Here is an 11,488-nt window from a genome sequence, read left to right as displayed (position 1 = left end):
AGAGAGCTTTTTGCTGCAATTTGTGGAGGAAGAAAAAGCTGAAAAATTTGAGGTAAGAAAGCTGATTTTTTTTTAGGTTAATTGCTGAAATTTTTGAGGTTTTTATGGCTGATTTTGGTGCTGAAAATTCAAGGTTTTTGCTGCTGAAATTGTGTGAATTTGTGCAAAAAAATTGGAGCTGTTTGCTGGTAGTTTATGCAGGAAAATTGGACAGCTTTGTGTTGCCAAAATTGAGAAGTTTTGTTACTAGAAATTGACCTAGAAATCTGCTAATTTTAGAGCAGAAAATGACAGTAAAAAGGGTGAGAAAATGAGGCTTTTGGTGATCGTTTTTGAGAGGAAAGGAAGAAAGGAAGCCACGGTGGTGAAAAGAGGAAGACATGGTGGTGAAGGGAGTGACGGTGGAAGAGAGAAAAAGAAAGAAAAAGAAAAGAAAAGAAAAGAAATAGAAAATAAACAATGGGCATGGCCCAAATAGAAAATAAATGGGCATAACCTAATAGAAAATAAGTGGGCATGGCCCAATAAGAAATAAAAATAAATGGGCTTAACCCAAATAGGAAAAATGGAGAAGCCCATGGAGAGGGCCCAAAGGTCATAAAGAAATGAAAAAGGCCCAATGGTAAGTTAATGCTATATTTTAAGATTTATGGGTAGTTTAATATTGTGCATATTTTGAATGAAAAATATGCAAGTTGCTTAAGGAATTTTTAATTAAGTTGCTACCCATATAAATGTGTGATTAAGTATACTGAGTTTAAATTGTTGCTAGGAAAGTTTGTGGTGGAGGCGTGCCGAATGAAGTATGTGACCGACAAATAGGAATAATTATATACTTGTACGAATCAATAGTGAGGTAATATCCCATTATTATGAGGTGAGTAGGGGGTGTCAATTTTAAAAATTCTGTATATATATATACATGTACGTATATTTTACGTGAAGTGCATAATTTATGGAAAGCATGCGTTGATAGAATTTTAAGGAATTGTGGGTGTAAGTTATTTTTAGAAATCATTTGAAATATATATATATATATAGATATATATATATTAGACGTAAAGTGTTTTAAATCGGGAAACAAGCTTTTCGAAAAGATTTTCATCAAAGGAAATTGTGCCTTATTGTGTGTGGTGTGCATTCATGAAATTTATTACATATTCACCATGCTATTTGATACAAAATATCATGCAAATATTTACAATGAACATTTTACGAAAAGAGAGTTTTAACGTGATATGGGGACCGATATTTTGAGAAAGATTTAAAATATCCCCTTGAAGATCAAATTTGAATTATTTTAAAAGATGATTTCATTTTAACCAAGAAATCCAAGAGTAATTGGAAATTGCTACTTGTTGTGTTATAAATTGTTTTTTGAATTGAATGGCTTATGACAATATTTGCATGAATGGCTGAATTGGTATTTGTGTTGAAATATATGAACTGTGTATTTAGCCTTGAGAGGTTGGATTGTGAAATAATTGCCATGTCATGCTATTGCAAATTTTATTGTATGGTGGGTTTAGCTTGCTGTAGTGGGTGGGTTCTGTGGACCAGCCTATTAGAGGGGCACATAATCTAGTTATATTCTTACCTCGGTTGGAGAGGCGTGTAGGGTAACTCCCGAGGTACAACTTTAGAGTTCACTTCAAGCCAAACCACCACGTGAGGGTGAACTCAGCCAATGCAAAGGAACGACTATGTTTTTAAAATAAAAATATGATTTATGCGTACATGACTTTTTAACAGGCTTGGCAAATTCGGTTGGGATAGCCCCAGGCCAAGGTATCCCTGACAATCGTGTATGAGAATGATTTTGGCACAAGCCAAGTTTTTAAGAAAGTCATAAACCATGTTGTTTATTTTTGACAAAAATGTAATGGTTTTATATGAGTTGAAATAAGTTTTAACATTATGAATTATATTTCTTTGCATGGTGAAAAAGGAATTAAACGGTTTTTCGTAGCTCCTCTATTTGTTTATCTGTGAAATGAATCTGTAATTCCTCGCATATGGGGCGAGTTATGATTTGGGCATGATTTTAAATATTATTTGGTTTCGCGGGAGCTTTCTAAATTTTATTGATTTGATTCAAAAATGATTATTAATATATTTTGATGCGAAAAATTTTATTACCTTGATTATTTATACTTTATAAGAAATTCTCGATTTTTATATAAGGCACAAACCCTCGTTTGAAACGAATTGCTTTTAAAATCTTGCATTTTTATATTCAACTGATCTGCCATTTGCTTGTTTCCCATCTACGCCCTACTCACTGAATCGATGATTACCATTGAGTCTATGAGACTCACACCGTTTTATTTCCCCTTTTGCAGATAGGGTTCAACCTAGCGTGTAGTCAATGACGCGTTCAGTCCACCGTGAATAGGTAAAAGCATCTCTTAGCATTTTATTCTTAGTCGTTCCGCTGTTAGATGTCAAGTCGTAGCATTTTATTTATTAAGTTGTAAACAAATTCTAAATTTTTATATAAGCATTAATTTGGAGATCATAGATTTTAATGCATATACTTATGAACAAAAGGAAAAAGTTTGCATTGATTTTTATATTTATGGTTCAATTTTTTATATGAAAGTATCAATATTATATGGTGATTGAATGTAGTGGATTAACGAGCAAATTCTAGACAGGCTTGTTCGAGACTTGGCGGGTTTTTTCCAGAAGTCTTGGACACCGGCAGCGACCGAGGAGAGGTTCTTGCAATTTCACAATATAAAATCACTTTACCAAAGGCTTGTTCCCAAGGTACATTTTCAAAGAAAAATGGATAAAATCTTTCAAATGTTTGTACAATTGCATTCACAATCCCAAAACAAATTTTGAAATGCAAGTCCACTCACCAGTATTGTTGAGTCTTTAATCGACTCTAACTTCACTAATGGTCCAATTGGGATGGTGTGGCTTCTTTGGAACCTATCATCACATTAGCATCACCATTAATTCAAGCCACATACTTACAAATTCTAAAAGCTATCTCTTAGCTAGCTTTCAATTGCCATTTAAATGGCTATCTATATTCACTACCTTAACCACTCTAAAATGAATAAACATCCTACTGTAAAACATTCACAAGCCTAATCATTAGCCACCCTCAACATTTAAAATCAACTTTAATTTAATGTTCACCTTGATAGCCTTGAAATTTTAAAATTCTTTCCAATAGTTTTTCCAAGCTATTATAGAGGCTTTCTTTCTCTTTCTCTCTCTAAACACCTAGCTAGTGAGAGAAAGTATGGAAGTGGGATTTTTCAAGGGTTTTAAAGAGAGAGAGTGGAAGAGCACAAGGGTTTATGGAAAGGGTGCACCAAAAGCATGAAATTTGGAGCTATTTAAGGAAGGTTGTGGAGCTTTCTTATTAAGCTTTCCTGGAGATTGGGAAGCAATGTGAAAGAGAAGAAGAAGAAGAAGAAGAGCTATTGGAGAATGTAGAAGCTGCTAGAAGAAAGAGACATTTATAGCCCAAGCTTATCCACTCCACTTAAATTACCAAAATGCCCCTCCACAAATTAGCTTATTCTCCTCCAATCTTTTATGCAATCTTTTTACTTTTTTGACTCTAGGACAAGGTCCATAATGGTCTAGAAATGCTCGAGTTCATGAAAACTTAAAAATTCTAACTTAAGGTGAAAAATGACCATTTTGCCCCTATCGTGAAAATCATCAAAATTTTTGTTTCCTTGTCATTTTACCCATATTTTCATCATTCATTTATACCTTAGGTCTACTTAGACCATAATATTGTTTAAAATCTTACTTTTATGGGCTCACTAAAGAAATGACGAAATTACCCCTAACAAGGGATATCGCGTATATTACTAACTATGAGTCTATAAAGGTCAAGGTCTCACAGTACTGACGAGTTTGTCGATAACAAGTCGAGGACTGTTAATGTAAGTAATAGAAATGAGTTAACATATTTTAATTATATTATTGAATATGTGTATATGTTACTTAACAATTTCATTAATATATAATGTCATTTTCTTTTCTATTTGTAAGAATCTTATACATCTGCTCTTTTGCAAAAGTACGTTATGATCCATCATGCCAACTAGAGTTCAATCCTATAGCATGGTCAGAGTCAATTAGAGGGTCGCAAATCGCTCGAACCCACATCTACGAGTTTAGCACCAAGATGTGACTTGCTACACTATTTGCCCTAATTGTGACATTTGAGTCTACCTATGGTCTGATGCCTTCTATTGCTACTACACGAGTTTCATTATTTGAACCTGAGGGTTACCAAGAAATGAAGCATGATGTGAAAGAGTTGAAGATTGACGTGCATGATATTAAGTTCATCATGAAGGTTATCCTTGAGAGGCTTCTAGATCCAGTTGGTAGGTCTTCATCATCACAGTAGTTGTACCTTGAGTCACAACAACAATCTCCCATTTCTAATGATTTCGCTGATGGACAATCATAATTCCCTTTCGTTGTGCTGTAGATTCCTTATATTAATGTTTTTCATTGATTTTGAGATAACATTTCTTTTTTAATTTTTAAAATATTTGGAGTAATTTTTTGAACAAAATTATTACTTTTAATATATTAATATTATTATTATTCAATGCAAGAAACACAAAATAAAAAAATTACGGAAAGTTAATTATTACTAACGAAATTATCAATGGAATTCTTTTAATATCGACGTATCTTATTTTTATTATCAATGGAATTTGTTTCATTACTGACTGAATAATACACATTATCGATAGAACATGAAAAAAATTTTAGTTGCTAATTTCGTAGGTAAATTCGTCGATAAATTACCAATGACTTCACCGATCACGAGAGTCGTTGTTACATTACCAACAGATTTATGACAGTAAAACTTTTGATTGGTGACTTTATCGACGAAAATTTTAGTTGGTGATGTTACCAATGGAATTTTAAAATATTGATGGAAACTTATTATTGATAGGGTAGTTTTGACTGATTATTGACGGATTTTTCTGATGGTAAAACCTAATTTTTTAGTAATTATGCTCAGAAAACCGCAACATGTGTAGTGGAAGTATGCACTTAGAATGTGCTCTCCTAGTCTAATTAAAAGTATTTTTTCAAAGTACACCTACAAAAGCAAAATTTAATCAGTAGTAGATTTTCTTAAGCAACTTAACATCTAACTTAGCTTAAAATAATCTAAATTCAATTGACCTAACATAATTAACTATAATTAAATAAAAACTAAAAATACTTCAAATCTATGCTAAAACTCAAGAACCTAGCAACTTAATAGCTAAAATTAAGAACAAATAACTCTATATCATAGAGTGATGAATACTTTCCTGGTACCATGTTTTCCTGGTTTGAATGAGGTATCGAGACTTCCATAGTGGGTCTTGATACTTTTAAAATTTCCTTGTGCCTTAATACTTTTGCCCTTGTAACTCAATTTTTGATCTCGGGTTGAAAGGTCTCAAGACTTATGAACAAAGTCTTGATACTTTTGCCTTTAAAGCTCAATTTTGCTCTTGAGTTGAAAAGACTTGATTGAGACTTTTTTATTAGGTTTATATACTTTTGAAATTTCCTTGTGTCTCAATACTTTTGCTCTTGTATCAATTTTTGATCTTAGGTTGAAAAGTCTCAAGACTTATGAATTAACTCTCGATACTTTTGCACTTGAAGCTCAATTTTTGCTCTCAAGTTGAAAATTCTCAAGACTTACTACATAAGTCTCGATACTTTTGATTGAGCATTTTAGTATATTAGTTTCTATTAGCAAAGTATTGAAACTTCAAGAGAAGGTCTCAATACTTACAGCTTAAACACTTGTTTTTTAGCCATTTTTGAGCTTTACTTTGTTCAAACACTTAACCATTTTCATTTTATCATTCAAGAGGTTTTTGAAGCATTTTAAAGTCTTATGTTCGCAATTTTTGATCATTTGTTTTAGACATTTCAAAACATGACCAATTTTAAAGCTAACAATCTCCCTTTTAAGATATGACAAAAATAATGAGTAAATTTGCAAATTTGAAGTAAAGTTCCCTCTAAATCTAAGAGTTTGAATGTTTTGTTTGGATGTTTTAAAAATTATTGAGGTCTTTATAGAAACACTCCCTTGCTTTCTATTGAGTTTGAAAAATATTTGAGTTAAAAAATCTCAATGTTAGGTTTAAAAACATTATGCTTGAGAACTATAAGGTTTGACAAATTTCTTGAAATTATTCTCCTCTTTTCGTTATATAAAAAAGAATGGCATTTTCAAATAGCAAAATCAATTTAAAAGCTTAGATATTAGGAACTTCATACCAATATTAGCCACATCGATAGCCACATCACCAATATACCAACATTTTCAAGTAACAATATGCTGGAAGTCATTAACCAAAGAGAATATGTATACATACTTAGCAAAGGAAAGTAAGGGATAATGGACTAATGAGAAGAAGCACAAGGTTGTCAAAACATCAACCATCCAACTAAACAAAACATTAACCATCCACAATTAACAAAACAAGGAACCCAAGTGTCATTACCAAAGACAAATGAAAATGCAAATGTTATGTAAATGTACTAGCCATCCAACTAAAGACTTTTCAAAGCAAAAAATGTAACATGTATCCCATGAGCTCATGATGATGATGGTGGTCTAGGAGGCGAAAATGATGATGAATCCATAGCGGAGTAGAAATCATTTTGCAAAGTGACGACTCATGTGTTGAGAGCATAAATCCTATCCAACAACGAAATGTGCGATGATTTTATCCTAGCTATTAGATGAATCTCCATGTTTGCCATATAATTCATAAGACCATTCAATGTTCGCTTAAAAGTAGGGATGTTATGGGCATCACTTGCTGTAGCTAGTTGTTCATAAGCTTTTTCCTCATTTTCGCTTTCTTCTTCTTTTCCACCCCCTTTCTTCCTCTTTTTCTCCCTTATCACTTTCCTTTAGTGCATGCCTTTTTGGAACCCATTGATCACCTCTAAGTTCATAGCCTAATTTTCTGATTATATGACTATTGATGGTAATGTGTATTGGGTGAAAGGTAGGAGGGTCACATTAGTATTTTGACCATGAAAGTCAATGATTTGATTAATCACCATGACATAAATTAATTGCTTCCTAGCACCAGTAATAACTTTCATCATATTAAAGAATATGAATTTTGAGAGATTGATTTTGGTGTTTCTCTTAGTGTGGTGCATCAATGACATTTCCTGACTTTTGACCAATGAGTATTTAATGCCTATTGGTTTAATGGTCCAGGCCACAATCAAATGAAGAATGTAATAAAAGAAAGGTAACATGATCGCATTCGTAGTGCCTTTGGCAGTAGATGCAAGATAATTAAAGGTTTCTCGAAATAGGACTTCTTCTCTTAGGTTTGTTTGAACATGACTTATAGCTCCAGATTCGTCTAACTTAAGGATTTGTCCAAGGATGGGAGCAGCGATGGTGATCTTTTGGCCCATGATATAGGTGATGAACTTTTCACAATGGGATACCTCGTCACTTCCATCAATACTAAACCTATGATAAAAAATTCATGCTAGTTGCACATACTAATTCCTATTTAAGCTCAAATATTCAAACCATCCTAATTGCTTAAAGTTTCTATGTAAGGCAACCTTATTTCTTAAAGATAATTGAAATCTATAATTCAGCTAGGGTATTGATAACTCTATGATATAGAGTTATTTTTCCACATTTTGATTATTAAAAATAGCTAAGTCCTTGTGTTTTTAAGTAATTTTAGTTAGTTTTTATGCTTTTCGTTATTAAGTTTAGTGCATGTTGAACTACTTTAATTAGAGTAATTTTAGCTCATTTTTATGTTAAAAGTCCTAATTTGAGCCATTATTGATTTAATGTTTGTTTTAAAGGTTCTCAAGTGCATAAAGATTTAAGAAAGTGAATTGCGTAAGGATGGCTAGGTGTACATTTTTACTAAACATGCTTTGGTATTTTGGGCATAACTCTTGCTACAAAAGTCCAATTGATATGATTTTTGGACCATTAGAAATATAAGAGGAAGGGATACAACTTTTTTGATTATCAATTTGCCTAGTTGATAACTCTATTATATAGAGTTATTTTGACACATTTTGGGGGCTTAAGTAGTTAGATCTTTGAGATTTTAGGTTTGAATCGTAGTATTTTAAGTCTTTTTCTAGTTTAAGTTTGATTATTTAATTGAGTAGTTAATTTAAGTTATTTTAATTAAATTTTATGTTTTTTTGTTTTAAATTACTTTAAGAGTAGTATTGGTAATTTTTCTTATTACTTTTGTAAGAAATTTGTTGAAAAATGCTCATTTAATGAAAATTCGTGAAGTATGGTGGTTCTTTCATTTGTATATGTTGTGGTATTTTGACCGTATCTTTATCTACAGAACTCCAAATGAAGTGATTCTTAGACCTCTAGACTTCTAAGAAGAAGGGCTAACAAATTTATGTTTACTACTTTACCAAGTTCGGATTGGATCATGGTCAAAATATTTGTCTAATTTAGAGCACTGCAGTAGTATGCATGGACTAAACATAATGCAGTATTTGCAGTATATCTTTCAATCCAGAGTCCAATTTACATGATTCTTAAGCCATTTGACAGATAAGAGACAAGAATACAACTTTTATGTTTACCACATTTCTTAGTTCAGACAAGATCAAGTGAAAATCATGTTCGAAGTTGATAGACTACTGCAGTGCTGGCGAAATGAAGCTCACCATACAATTTTCCCAAGAGCTCAGTGCTGTAGTGTTGGAGAAGTAGCATTGCAGCACTACTATAGCAAAAATCCAGTGCCACAGTGCAAAGAAATCAAGGTTGCGGCATTAGGCGATCTTCCAAAAATAAAAATTTGATGGGATTTTGGAAATTAGGTTACTTGGATCCTATTTAAGGGACCTTTTTCAAAGGTTTTAAGGGGGAGGCAACAACCAACTATTCTGGAGATTTGGAGCCAATAACAAAGCAAGAAAACAAGAGAATTTGAAAGAGAATTGAGATTGTGAAGCTTCAACACTTAGTTTTTTTCCCTACTTTTGTGTTTCTTTTATTTTCTTTTAGTTTTTTTCTCTACTTTTGTGTTTCGTTTATTTTCTTTGACATGGATTCATGGCTAAATTTCTTTGGATGTTGTTTTGATTAGTTATTATGAGCTAAATTATCCTTCTAGGATTGAGGTGGATTTCAACATGTAGTTTGAATATTTGTTTCTCTTTTATTTATCATGAATGGGTGTAGTTTTGCTTATTCAAATATGTTTTTAATGCTTTTGATTGCTTAGCCAACAATTAACTGATTTGTGAATCTAATTGAGACTCGACAGAGAGATTTTAGATTGGATTAAGGTTTGAATAGTGTATGTTCACGTCACTTAGGTGATATGATTCACGATTTGGGTAGACATAAGCTAATTGCCATACATAGCCACATTAGGACACTTGCTTAATGAACTTAATTTAATTGATTCCTATAGACATATAGTGAACTAATTAAGTTAGGTATTTGCACAAGCAACTCGATGGAGACTTGTCCATAATTTTGAGTTCTAGGTTAGTAAAACCACCCAGGAAAGATAAATAACAAGAAAAGCTGGTATCAGATGAAATGTTGAATGAACCCATAATCCTAGGTCTTTAATATACTACTTTTCTCAACTTAGTTAGTTTGTTAGTTAATTTAGTGTTTATTTTAATATGGTTTTAATTAATTTTTTGCAAATTTCGATTACTTAAATAAGATTAATTTGTTATAAGATTTTAATTAATTTGTTATAAGATTTTAGTACTCAGTAAAAATTTAGGAACAAATCCCCATGGGAATGATACTTTACTTCATCACTATATTACTTGTTCAATATGTATACTTGCATGTGCAAAATCGACAACAAGTTTTTGGCATTGTTGTTGGGGATTGTGTTTTCATCGTTATTTGCTAATATTAAAATTTTATGGATTAGTCTTAATTTAAGTTTATTTTTGTTTTGCAGTTGTGTTTAGCTGTTGTATGAGAAGAGCAAACAACTTGGAAACTATCCTGTGTGATCCAGAAATTGACCAAACATTTCGCAGACTTCAACAAGATGTTTACTCCAGTAAATACAATGGTTGATCAATAGGGTGAACAACAAATCCAAGAGTGTGTAGTAGCTAACAATCATTGCTTAAGGGATTATGCTGTTCCTTTGGTACATGGAATTCCATCGAGCATTCGAAGGTTAGCTATTCAAGCAAACAATTTTGAAATCAAGCCAGCTATCATCACCATGATTCAAACATCGGTTCAGTTTTGGGGTCTTCCAAGTGATGATCCAAATGGCCATATATCAAACTTCTTGGAGATTTGTGACACGTTCAAGCACAATGGTGTCACAAATGACACAATTCAATTGAGGCTTTTTCCCTTCTCATTGAGGGATGAAGCTAAGGTGTGGCTAAATGCACTCTTTACTAGCTCCATAACAACATGGGATGATCTTGCTCAGAAATTTCTTGCCAAATTCTTCCCTCCGGCTACGACAGTAAATATGCGAAATGACATCACTCATTCATGCAGCAAGATTTTGAATCGTTGTATGAGGCTTGGGAAAGATACAAAGAATTACTTCGACAGTGTCCTCATCATAGGCTTCCAAAGTGGCTTTAGGTGCAAACTTCTACAATGGTTTTAGTGGGCATGTTCGAGCCACCATTGATGCCGCAATGGGAGGAGCTTTGATGGCTAAATCGATTGATGAAGCATACGATTTGTTGGAGGAGATGGCTATAAACAACTACCGGTGGCCAACAGAGCAAGTAATGCATAGGAGAGTAACTGGAATTCATGATGTAAATGCTTTTTCGGCATTAACCTCTCAGGTAACTGTTCTAACTAAAACTCTTGAATCTTTTGGTACTAATAGTTGGCAAAGTCCTTTTGTAGCTTGTGAGATAATTGTCACGACCCAATTTCTCGAGCAATGACCGGCGCATGAGCTCAATGAGGATAGCTCACTAAGCCCAAGCAAGCCTATCCATTTACCTTTGCATAACAAATTTATCATATCATGCATACCCACACACCTTTTCTCGGGTGTGAACATATCCAAAACACAATGGCATTATCGATAATATAATACATGCACTATACCAGTCATGTATTTAGCAATTTACATTGCATACACTATTCATATTGTTATATTGTTTTCACAATACAAAAGGACCCAAGACTTCCAGCGGAGACATTTACAATAAAAGGGATTACTATCGAATGCCAGCCACATACCCACGAGATGCACTACGGGGACTCCTCGATCTAGGGTCCACCAGTCACCTATCTGAAAACATGAATTTTTATAAACGTGAGTACAATACTCAGTGAATGAACAAGGAAGGGAACAAGCATATCATAAGGAATGTTTATTGAAATCATGATGCATTCGTTTTCTCAAAACCATGCAATTGTTTTAGCTCTTTAAACCCCTCATGTAAATCCCACATGAGTAATCCACTTTACAATCCA

The 11,488-nt window shown here is 33.0% G+C and overlaps 1 long non-coding RNA gene across 1 annotated transcript; it reads left to right on the top strand.

Annotated features, from left to right (window-relative positions):
- LOC108660770 lies at positions 511-10,910 on the top strand. The gene is made up of 5 exons (XR_001926448.1): positions 511-622; positions 773-877; positions 2,343-2,395; positions 2,658-2,772; positions 9,978-10,910. It is a non-coding gene; the product is annotated as an uncharacterized LOC108660770 (long non-coding RNA).

Source organism: Theobroma cacao, chromosome 2 (assembly GCF_000208745.1).
Source record: "Theobroma cacao cultivar B97-61/B2 chromosome 2, Criollo_cocoa_genome_V2, whole genome shotgun sequence".
NCBI lineage: Eukaryota > Viridiplantae > Streptophyta > Magnoliopsida > Malvales > Malvaceae > Theobroma > Theobroma cacao.
The sequence above is the reverse complement of the archived record's forward strand: the minus strand, read 5'-3'. Positions and strand labels throughout refer to the sequence as shown.